The sequence below is a fragment of the Orycteropus afer genome, unplaced genomic scaffold (assembly GCF_000298275.1).
Source record: "Orycteropus afer afer isolate SDZICR_OR568_19922 unplaced genomic scaffold, OryAfe1.0 scaffold00104, whole genome shotgun sequence".
In the NCBI taxonomy this organism is placed as follows: Eukaryota; Metazoa; Chordata; class Mammalia; order Tubulidentata; family Orycteropodidae; genus Orycteropus; species Orycteropus afer.
In genome coordinates this window covers 3,877,072-3,888,114 of record NW_006921691.1, presented here as the reverse complement: position 1 = coordinate 3,888,114, position 11,043 = coordinate 3,877,072, and the positions used below count along the sequence as shown (strand labels likewise).

The 11,043-nt window shown below is 42.8% G+C and overlaps 1 pseudogene; it reads right to left on the bottom strand.

Moving 5' to 3' along the window:
* Positions 1-820: 820 nt before the first annotated feature.
* Positions 821-1,315, bottom strand: LOC103199137 (annotated as a pseudogene).
* Between the last annotated feature and the right edge of the window lie 9,728 nt (positions 1,316-11,043).

Genomic DNA, 11,043 nt, shown 5'->3' with positions numbered 1-11,043 from the left:
GTTGTCCATATTAAGGAAATAATACTGATTTAAAAGTGGAAAAATAATGAGGAAATATGGACCGTATATTAGATAATATTTTGTAGATGTTACATTTCCTGAATTAGATAACTGTATAATTATATTCTACTTTTTTTAAGAGAATACTCTTATTTTTAGGAACTGAACATTGAAGTATTCAGAAATAAAAATTATGATGTTAAGACTTTACTCCCAAATAATTTGATAATAATATGTATATGTTCATATATGTATTATATATTATAATGTAATTTACATATATATATGCATTTAAAATCTTGTTAGGTGCCATCAAGTTGGTTCCGATTCACAGTAACCCCGTATGCAACAGAATGAAGTACTGCTCAGTCCTATGCCATTCTCACAATTGTTGTTATATTCAAGCCATTGTTGCAGTTACTATGCCAATCCATCTCATTGAGACTCTTCTTTACTTTTGCTGACCCTTGACCTTATCAAGCACGATGTCCTTTTTCAGGAACTGGACCCTCAGATAACATGCTCAAAATACATGTGTTGAAATCTCACCATCCTTGCTGCTAAGGAACATTCTGGCTGTACTTCTTTCAAGACAGATTTGTTCATACTTCTGGCAGTCCGTGGTGCATTCAATATTCTTTGCCAACTCTATAATTCAAATACATCAATTCTTCTTCAGTCTTCCTTATTCATTGTCCAGCTTTTATCCATGGCTTGGGTCAACCACACCCTAGTCCTCAAAGTGACATCTTTGCTTTTTAAAGATTTTTTTTTCAGGCTTAATTAAATTGTTTTATTTGTCTTGTTTGTATGAAAACCACTATGTGGTGGCCACAGCTGGAGCCTGGGTCCTCTGCACGGAGACTCTGGTGTGGGTCTCCACGACATGGTCTGTGAACTCCTGGTAGGGAGATTTGGTGAAGACGGTCTCCTTCCATAGATCAGGGGTCAGATAGCTGTAGGTCTTGGAGATGGCATGGAAAGTGGCCTTGGCGAAGTTGCCCAAGATGGCATTGCAGCCTCTGGCTGAGCTGTAGCAGTCGTCAATGCCAGCCATCATCAGGAGCTTCTTGGGCATGGGGGCGCCCCTGGGCGCCAGGATGAGGCACACCAACACAGAGCTGCAATGGCCAGTCACCTTTGCAGAGTACTGTGTGGGACTTCCAGATCTTGTTGCCCCAGTAGCCTCACACACTGGGACACTGGACAACTTGGCCAAGATAATGGCCCCACAGATGGCAGTGACCACCTCCTTGGAGCATTTAACACCCAGGCCAACGTGGCTGTTGTAGTCTCCAATGGCAACAAATGCCATTAAAGAACTCTTTTACAAGAGATTTGCTCCATGCAACAGGTCATTGTTTTTCTTGACTGATGTTCCCATGGGCATTGATTGTGGATCCTAGTAAAAGGAAATCATTGACAGCTTTGATATTTTTTCTGTTTATCATAATGTTGCTTACTGGTCCAGTTGTGAGGATTTTTGCTTTCTTTATGTTGGGATGCAATCCATACTGAAGGCTGCAGACTTTGATCTTCATCAGTGGGTGTTTCAAGTTCTCCTCACTTTCAGCAAGCAAGGTTGTGTTATTACTGAGACATGGAAACATTTCATCCAAAAGATTAATGAACCATCTGAACCCCAGCCTCCAACATCCTGAGACCAGAAAAACTAGATAGTGCCTGGCTACCACTGCTGACTAATGCTCTGAAAATGATCACAATAGGAGGCTCTGGACAGATTGGAAGAAAAATATGGAACAACAACAACAAAAGACCGGCTTACTGGTCTGAGAGAGACTGGTGGAGCTCCTACCTCTGAGGCTATGGCCCTTAGACACCCTTTAAGCCTCGAGCTGAACCTCCCCCCACCTTGTGACTTAACTTTCGGCCAAGCGATTGACAGGCCTATAAGGTTAACCGTAACACCAGTCCTTAGGACAACCAGCCATATGAGGTCTAAAGGGCAGCATTTGCCCAGGGATAAAGCTCAGAAAGCAGGAAGGGATAGGAAAGAAGGATAGACGGAAATGGTAAACACAGGAAGGAAGTGGAAGTGGGAAAAGTGCATTGTGGGGAAATATCGTGGAGTTACAATCAATATCATGAAATAAAATGTGTATGAATCGTTAAATGGAAAAGCAATTTGTAAACTGTCACTCAAATTACAATAAAAAATTAAAAAACAAAAAAAATTTACAGCCTTGATAACCCTATGGGGCAGCTCTACTCTGTTGTATAGGGTTGCTATGAGTTGGTGTCAACTTGATGCCAATGGATATAGTCACTCAACAAAATTGTTCTTTGGGGTGTTTCTTGTGATTGCTTCTTGAATCCTTGTGTTTGGAGAAAGAAATCCTGTGGCTAAGGCTTCCCTTACAAATGAACTTTGCAAATAGCTTTTTCTTACTGCTATATATATTTTCTAATTTGGTGCAGAAGCTAGTTATTAAAAGGTCAGGAAAGAAGAAAACAGGTGGGTAGAATTCCAATATCTAAAATAACCCTGGGTGGGATGTCCAGGCAAATGTGAAAACTCATCTTCTTTTCTTTCTTTGTATTGTTTGGAAAAGACACTTTTGTGCAACAACCTAAACATTCATCAGTAGGTGGTTAGTTAAACTATGTATGACTTATCCATAATTTGAAATGCCACAGCTCTACATACATATGTGTTTTATGTTTTGTTTGTTTGTTTTTAATTGAGTATTTATTGTTTTGAAAAAATCTTTTTAAATGTAATGCCATTTAAATGAAATGTCTCTCCCAATCTCCACAAAGTCCTGGGTTGGCTCAAGCCAGAATTTGACCCTGGTTGGGCAGGCATTCCAGCTCCTCCCCTGCTGTCACCAGGCTCAGTGTCCAGCCCCTCACATCTAGGCTACTCACATCAGCTCTGCACAAGAAGTTGACTCTGGGGCAGCTGTCACTGCTGATTTCCCAGCTAATGCCAGGAGCGACCCAACAGTAGAACCATTCTGCAAGGTCCTTTTTCTCAGACAGACACACACACACTTCCAGCCACAGCCCATTCTGTACAGCTCACCTCCCCTGCAGAATGGACCACAGGTGCCAATCTGCCTTGGCCCTGCCTAGCTGCTCCCACTGGGGGCTGGTGTTAAAGGTATTTCTATGGCAGTGACAGGTGTTCAAATGATTTCTCTTGTCCCATTGTGGACCCAAAATTGCATAGATGATAGCAGAGAGCACCTTGCTTCTGGTTCATCCTCCAGCTTCTAATGAAATTGAAGTCTACTTTTGAGACCTGGATACATACCTTACCCCTGCACTGTTCTTGCTCTGTTCTGACCCAGTAGGACTCTACAGAGGAAAAGGATTCCAGAAGCAGGTATGGAAAGACAAACTCTTACAGGAGCTGGACTACAATTCTAATTCTTATCCAGAGCTGAAGGGACCGTCAGAAACCAGCCAGGATGAGAGGTACAGCAGCCTGCCCACAGCCACATGTAACCAGAGCTGGAAACTACATGTCAATTTCCCTCCCTAGTGCACAGCAGAGAGGAACACAGGCCTCAGAGTCTAGCCAACCTCAGTTCAAGTCCTAGCTTTGCATGACCTGTAGTAATATGCACCCTTTCACAGAGAGGCTGGGAGATTTAATGAGACCCTGAAGAGAAGGTACTGAACCATCATCACCCAGCACCTCCTAAGAGCTGATTCTGACCTCATATAGTCCCTGCATGGTGTAAATGTTATGCACTTGTCTACTATTCAAAAGGTTGGTGGTCCAAATCCATCCTCAGGCACCAGGTAGGAAGGCCTGGTGACCTGCTTTCAAAAGTACATAGCCAATCGCAGCACTATTTACAATAGCAAAAAGATGGAAACAACCTACGTGCCCATCAACAGAAGAGTGGATGACCAAACTATGGTACATTTACATAATGGAATGCTATGCAGCACTAAAGAATAATGTAGAGTCTGCAAAACACCACATAATATGGATGAACTTGGAGGACATTATGCTGAGTGAAATAAGTCAATCACAGAAGGACAAATATAGTATTAGTTCATTGTTGCAGAAGGTCAAGGAAAGGTTTATATATGGAGGGAAACTTTCTTTGTTGTTTGCCAGGGGTGAGAGGGGAGGGAAGGGAACACTGAAAAAAAAATGCATTCACCCATGTCACTTTAGTTTTGTGTATTTCACTGTACATAAATTATATTTCAATAAAATGCATTAAAAACAAAGGATGCTTAAAAAGGGAAGCAGGAGAATGAGAGTGAGAGAGAGGTGACAGAAGCAGAGGATGGGTAGAGAAAATGATTTGAAAATGCTATGCTGTTGGCTTTGAAGATGGAGGAAGGGGCCATGAGCCAAGGAATACAGATTGTCTCTAGAAGCTGGAAAGGGCAAGGAAATAGATTATTCCCTAGACTCTCTAGAAAGAATGCTACCCTGCTGGCCTATTTATCTGGAGATTTCTGAGCTCCAGAACTATAAGATAATAAATTCATGTTGTTTTCAACCACTAAAAAAAAAAAAAAAGTACATGCCATTGAAAATCCTATGGAGCAGAGTTCTACTCTACAATACATGGGGTCACCATGAGTCAGAATTGATTCAGGGACAGCAGGTTTGGCTTTTCAGAATGTACCTGGGTTGCACAAACAGTTTGCACTCAACTGCAACCCTAAAGGTTGGCAGTTCAAACCCACCCAGTGGTGCTGTGGAAGAAAGAACTGGCAATGTGTTTCTGGAAAAGACTACTGCCAAGAACACCCTATGGAGTAGATTTATTCCACAACACATAGACTCACCATGAGTCAGAATTTACTTGGTGGTAATGCATTTGGTTTTTGGTTTTTATGCATGCTTCTAGGGGATAAACGTCATTTGGACAGAATAGGCCCAGAGAGCAGCAGGGAGGCTCCTAGTAACTCTAACTGCCTAACTGACCAAGAGAAAGGAGCAGAGTGTCAGAGCCTAAGGAAGGAAATCTTGAAGGCAACTGAGCATCTTCAGGTCTGAAGGAAGGCTAGTGCAGGTCCAGCAGGCCTAAGAGCCTTGACATAGAATGGCTTCTTCCTGAACAGGGTTTCCTGAGCTTGAAGAAGAGCCACACTTCCCAGGAAAAGTGACAGTCCTCCTCATTCGTGAAACCCCCTAAGAAATAAGCCATTTGGCTACAATCAGACAGCAATCACTAGGTGGTTCAAAGGCCTTTCAGGAAATGTGCAGTGACTGGTTTGGCACAAGCAGGTGTGGTGGCTCATTCACCCCCACCACCCACCCTTGCCCAGCTTCTGGACTTCTGGTCCCAGCAGCCTCTGGGACACATAACACAGTAGATACATTTCTGCCCTACCACCCCTCCATGTCTCCCCACCCTGCGCCCTCAGAGATGAGAGATGAAGTTATATCACTCCTCAGGCTGTGGCCCCACCTCACCCGGGGGCCCATGGTGCACCTTCCTGAGTGAGGTCACTGCACTGGGCAGACAGCATTGTCAAGCAGTCATAGGCTAGTGCCAACCGGAATCTCCGCAGGCATTCCCTGTTAGGAAAGCTGCACCCAAGTCCTCCGCCTGGTTCCTCTTGGGGTGCTCAGGCTAGTGGCAGCATGCATGAGACACCAGGAATCCCAGGAATGCAAGAGCTCAGGCGGACTTGTGGGCACAAAGCTGGGCTGACCATGCATGGCTCCCCACCAATGGTCAGAGAACATTTCTGCCCTCCAGCCCACCTCCCTCCTAGTGTGCTTTGGTGGAGAAGCTCCTACATCAGAGGCCTAAGTGTCAGGGGTTTCTGTGCACAGAGTGGTAATCAGAAGAGCTCAGCCCACCATGTTGAGCAGCTGAACTCATCAAACTTTATCCATCATGGCTAGGAGGCTTCCAGGAGAAAGGAGTCCTAGCTGGGGCAATCTCCTTACAAGCCCCTTTTGGCCAATCTCAAGCATTTTCCATTTCAAGCTAAGTAACTTTTCCTCCATTTCTGCCTAGTCTTTCACAAACACCATTGGTGCTCCCAATTGTAGACACTCAACACAGTCTTGACCTCTTCCAATGCAAAGGAGCAAAGATGAAACCAAGAATCCAAGATGAAACCATGCCTTGCTAATATGAATTTGAGATTCACTAGCCTGGAAATAGAGATAGACTCTCCTTGTGAGAGAAGAGCTGGTGTGGGGTACATCTTGATGTTGTTCCTCACTGCTCCACATTCCCTCTGGGTTCTTACAAATTACTGACAGGCTGGGGGGTGACTGTATGAGGTCCCTCATTGATACAGGGCCCAACTGTGAACCCACATCTCCCCCTCAAGTACCCTTAGCACAGGTTAGGGTATGTAAACAGGACTCTACAGAGGTCTGGAAGTCAGAGGAAGGGCATAAACCCAGATCATCTGTATCATTCCTTCAGACAGTATTTCCCAATTCCTGGATGATACAATTTATCTCCCTGGAGATTCTGACTCATTGGGTCTACCTGGGATGGAACTTGGGAATTTGAAAGTGTACAAAATTACCCTAGATGGTTCTACTATCATGGAAGTTTAGGAAACACCACTGCCTCCACCTGACAGCCTCACCTAAGCATGCCCACAAGTATAGATCCTTCTTGTTGTTGTTGTTATGTGCCATAGAGTCATCTTGGATTCATAGAGACCCCTCCTTGGGTTTCCGAGGCAGTATCACTATTGAAGTAGATTGTCTAATCTTCCTTCTGAGGAGTGGCTGGTGGTTTGAACCACCAGCCTTCTGGTTAGCACTCAAGTGCCTTAGGCACTAAACCACCAGAGATCCCTAGATCCTTGTGTTGTTGCTGTTGTTGTTATGTGCCCTCAAGTCTGACCCGACTCATAGTGACCCCTCCTTGGGTTTCCGAGGCAGTATCACTACAGAAGTAGATTGCCTCATCTTCCTTCCAAGGAGTGGCTGGTGGGTTTGAACCACCAGCCTTCTGGTTAGCAGTCAAGCGCCTTAGGCACTATGCTACCAGAGCTTCCTAGATCCTTGTAGATACAGCCAAATTACCAGTTCTCTCTTCTGTCCCCCTCAGGCCACTTTCTGAGGTCTGGCTCCTGTCTCTGGACCCACGTCTTTCCTACAACCTACCCTGGAATGATGACCCCTTTCAAGGAAGACTTATCTACCCACATGGCCAATCCTTTGCACAACAAATATATCAGAAGATCAGTAGTCAAACACACGTTAAAACTCATTGCCATGGAGTTGATTCCGACTTGTAGCAGCCCTATGGGACAGAATAGAATTACCTCAGAGGGTTTCCAAGGCTATAAATCTTTATGGAAGCAGATTGCCACATCTTTCTCCCATGGAGTGGCTGGTGGTTTCAAACCACTGACCTTTCAGTTAGCAGCCAAGTGCTTAACATTGTGATATCTTATACACATGCTAGGAAAACCTAAAAACAAACAAACAAAAAACCATTGCTGCCAAGTCAATTCTGATCCATGGTGACCCCATGTGTTACAGAGTAACTAACTGTGGTCCTACCAGGTAGATCTGAACCACCAACCTTGATGTTGCTAATACTCAGTGGTCAAACACAAATTAATTGAATTTTGGCTAGGGAAAGAAGAGTTGTTATTGGGCATACAAAGGAACTCCCAACACAATCATGTTTCTGGAAAGTGTGGGGAATTTGTTTTCAACTTGAGCCCCTTGGCCCCCATAGCAAACAGTGATTTCAGCAGAGGACACAGGCAGAATGTACTGATCATAATCAAGAGCTAGAGCTTTGTGGAAAGAAGGCAGTGGAAAGCACTAACCTCTGAAGAATTCACGGACAAACATTTAAAGTGACCTTTGAACAGATGCATTAGCAAAGGTTGAGCATAGTAACATTCATCTCTCTTTCCTGACATACTGCCCCCATCCCTAATGTATATCCAATCCTCCTCTCAGATTCTCTCCTGCTGTTATTGCTGTTAGGTGCCTTCAAGTCTGTTCCAACTCCTATCAACCCCACGTACAACAGAATGAAACGCTGCCCAGTCCTGCACCATCCTCACAATTCTGCGATGCTTGAGCCCATTGCTGCAGCCACTGTGTCAATCCACCTTATTGACAGTCTTCCTCTTTTTCACTGACCCTCTATTTTTCCAAGCATTACGTCCTTCTCCAGGGACCAGTCCTTCATGATAACATGTCTAAAGTATATAAGATGAAGTCTCGCCATCCTTGCTTCTAAGGAACGTTCTGGCTGTACTTCTTTGAGGACAGATTTGTTCATTCTTCCGGCGGCAGTCCACAGATCTTTCAGTCAGCAGCCAAATGCTTTAACCACTACACCACCAGCCACTCCATGAAAGAAAGATGAGGCAACCCGCTTCATAAAGAATTACAGCCTATAGAGCTCTCTATGAGTCAGAATCACTCAATGTTAGTAAGTTTGGTTGCTTGTTTGTTTGATTTTCTGGCAGTCTATGGTATATTCCATGTTCTTTACCAACACTAACAAAGGCATTAACTCTTCTTCAGTCTTTATTCATTGTCCAGCTTTCACATGCATATGAGGTGATTGAAAATACCATGGCTTGGGTAAGGTTCACCTCAGTCTTCAAAGTGACATCTTTGCTCCTTAAAACTTTAAACAGATCTTTTGTAGGAAATTTGCCCAATATATTGTTTGATTTCTTGACTGCTACTTCTGTGGCTATTGATTATTGATCCAAGTAAAATGAAATTCCTGACAACTTGAATATTTTCTCTATTTGTCATTATGCTGCTTATTTATCCAGTTATGAGATTTTTGTTTTCTTTATGTTGAGATGCAATCCTTCATAAATGCAGTAGTCTTTGATCTTCATCAGGAAGTGTGTCAAGTCCTCTTCACTTTCAGCAAGCAAGTTGTGTCATTTGCATATCTCAGGGTGGTAATGAGTTTTCCTCCAATCCTGATGCCACATTCTTCTTCAGCTACTCCAAATTCTTTTGTTATTTGCTCAGCATACAGACTGAATAAGTATGGTGAAAGGATACAATCCTGATGCACAGCTTTTCCAGATTTTAAATCATGCAATATCCCCTTGGTCCTTTCAAACAACTGCCTCTTGGCCTACGTGCAAGTTTTGCATGAGCACAGTTAAATGTTCTGGAATTCACATTCTTTGAAATATTATCCATAATTTGTTATGATCCACACAGTTGAATGCCTTTGTGTAATCAATAAAGAATACACCTCAACATAAAGACAACAAAACTCATCACAATGGAACCAACAAGCAAAATCATGATAAACAGAGAAAAAACTGAAGTTGTCAAGTATTTTATTTTACTTTGATCCACAATCAATGCCCATGGAAGCAGCAGTCAGAAAAATCAAAAAATGTCTTGTATTGGGCAGATCTGCTGCAAAAGACTTCTTTAAAGTTTTGAAAAGTAAATATGTCATTTTGAGGACTAAGATGTGCCTGACTCAAGCCATGGTGTTTTCTTTCACAAATATGCATGTTAAAGCTGGACAATGAATAACAAAGACCAAAGAAGAATTGATGTATTTAAGTTATGGTGTTGGTAAAGAATATGGAATCTAGCATGGACTACCAGAAGAATGAACAAATCTCTCTTTGAAGAAGGGCTAGAATGCACCTTAGAGGGGAGGATCGTGAGACTTCATCTTATGTGCTTCAGACATGTTATCAGGACGGATCAGTCCATGGAGAATGACATAATGCTTGGAAAAGTGTTGTTGTTGTTGTTGTTGTTGTGTGCCGTCGAGTCGGCCCCGACTCATAGCGACCCCTCCTTGGGTTTCCGAGGCAGTATCACTACGGAAGTAGGATTGCCCAACCTTCCTTCCGAGGAGTGGCTGGTGGGTTTGAACCGCCAGCCATCTGGTTAGCAGGCAAGTGTCTTAGCCACTATGCTACCACTATGCTGGAAAAGTGTAGGGTCACTGAAAAAAAAAAAAAAAAGAAGGCGTCAGTAAGATGGATTGACACAGTGGCTGAAACAATGGGCTCAAGCATAGTAATGATTATAAAGATGGCACAGGATCAGGCACTGTTCCACTCTGTTGTACAGAGGATTGCTCCGAGTTAAAACCAAGCTGACCGCACCAAACAACAATAACAAGATGTCCGTTTGGTATTCTCTGCTTTCACGCAAGATCCATCTGACATCAGAAATGATCTATTTTGCTCCACATCCTCTTCTGGATCCAGCTTAAATTTCTGGCAGCTCCCTGTCAATATATTGCAGCAATAATTTTTGAATTACATTCAGCAAAATTTTACTTGCAAGTGACATTAATGATATTGTTTGGTGATATCCAAATTTTGTTGGATCACCTTTCTTTGAAATGGGCACATTTATGGATCTCTTCCAGTCACTTGGCCAGGTAGCTGTCTTCCAAATTTTTTGGCATAGATGACTGAGTACTTCCAGCACTACATTCATTTATTGAAACATCTCAATTGGTGTTAATTGGTATTATCAATTCCTGGAGCCATGTTTTTCATCAGTGGCTTCAGTGCAGCTTGGACTTCTTCAAGATCTTTGGTTTTTGATCATATGCTACAACCTGAAATGGTTGAACATTGACCGATTCTTTTGGGTGCAGTGACTTGGTGTATTCCTTCCATCTTCTTTTGATGCTTCCTGTGTCATTCAATTTTTTTGCCATAGAATCCTTCAGAATCACAACTCAAGGCTAGAATTTTTTCCTTCAGTTTTTTCAGCCTGAGAAATGCTCTGTGTGCTCTTCCCCTTTGGTTTTCAACACCAGATCTCTCCACATTTCATTATAATACTTTACTTTGTCTTCTTAAAATTTGAAATCTTTTGTTCGGCACTTTTACATTACCATTTCTTCCATTAATTTTAACTACCCTACATTTGCAAGCAAGTTTCAGATTCTCTTCTGACAACCATTTTGGTCTTTTCTTTCTTCCCTGCCTTTTAATGTCCTTTTGCTTTCTTCATGTATAATGTCCTTGATGTTACCCCCCAACTTGTCTGGTCTTTGATAGAGTCTGGTCATCTGGTTTAGTGTTCAATGCATAGTGTTCAGATGGTCTCTAAATTCAGGTGGGATATATTTGTGGTGGTTA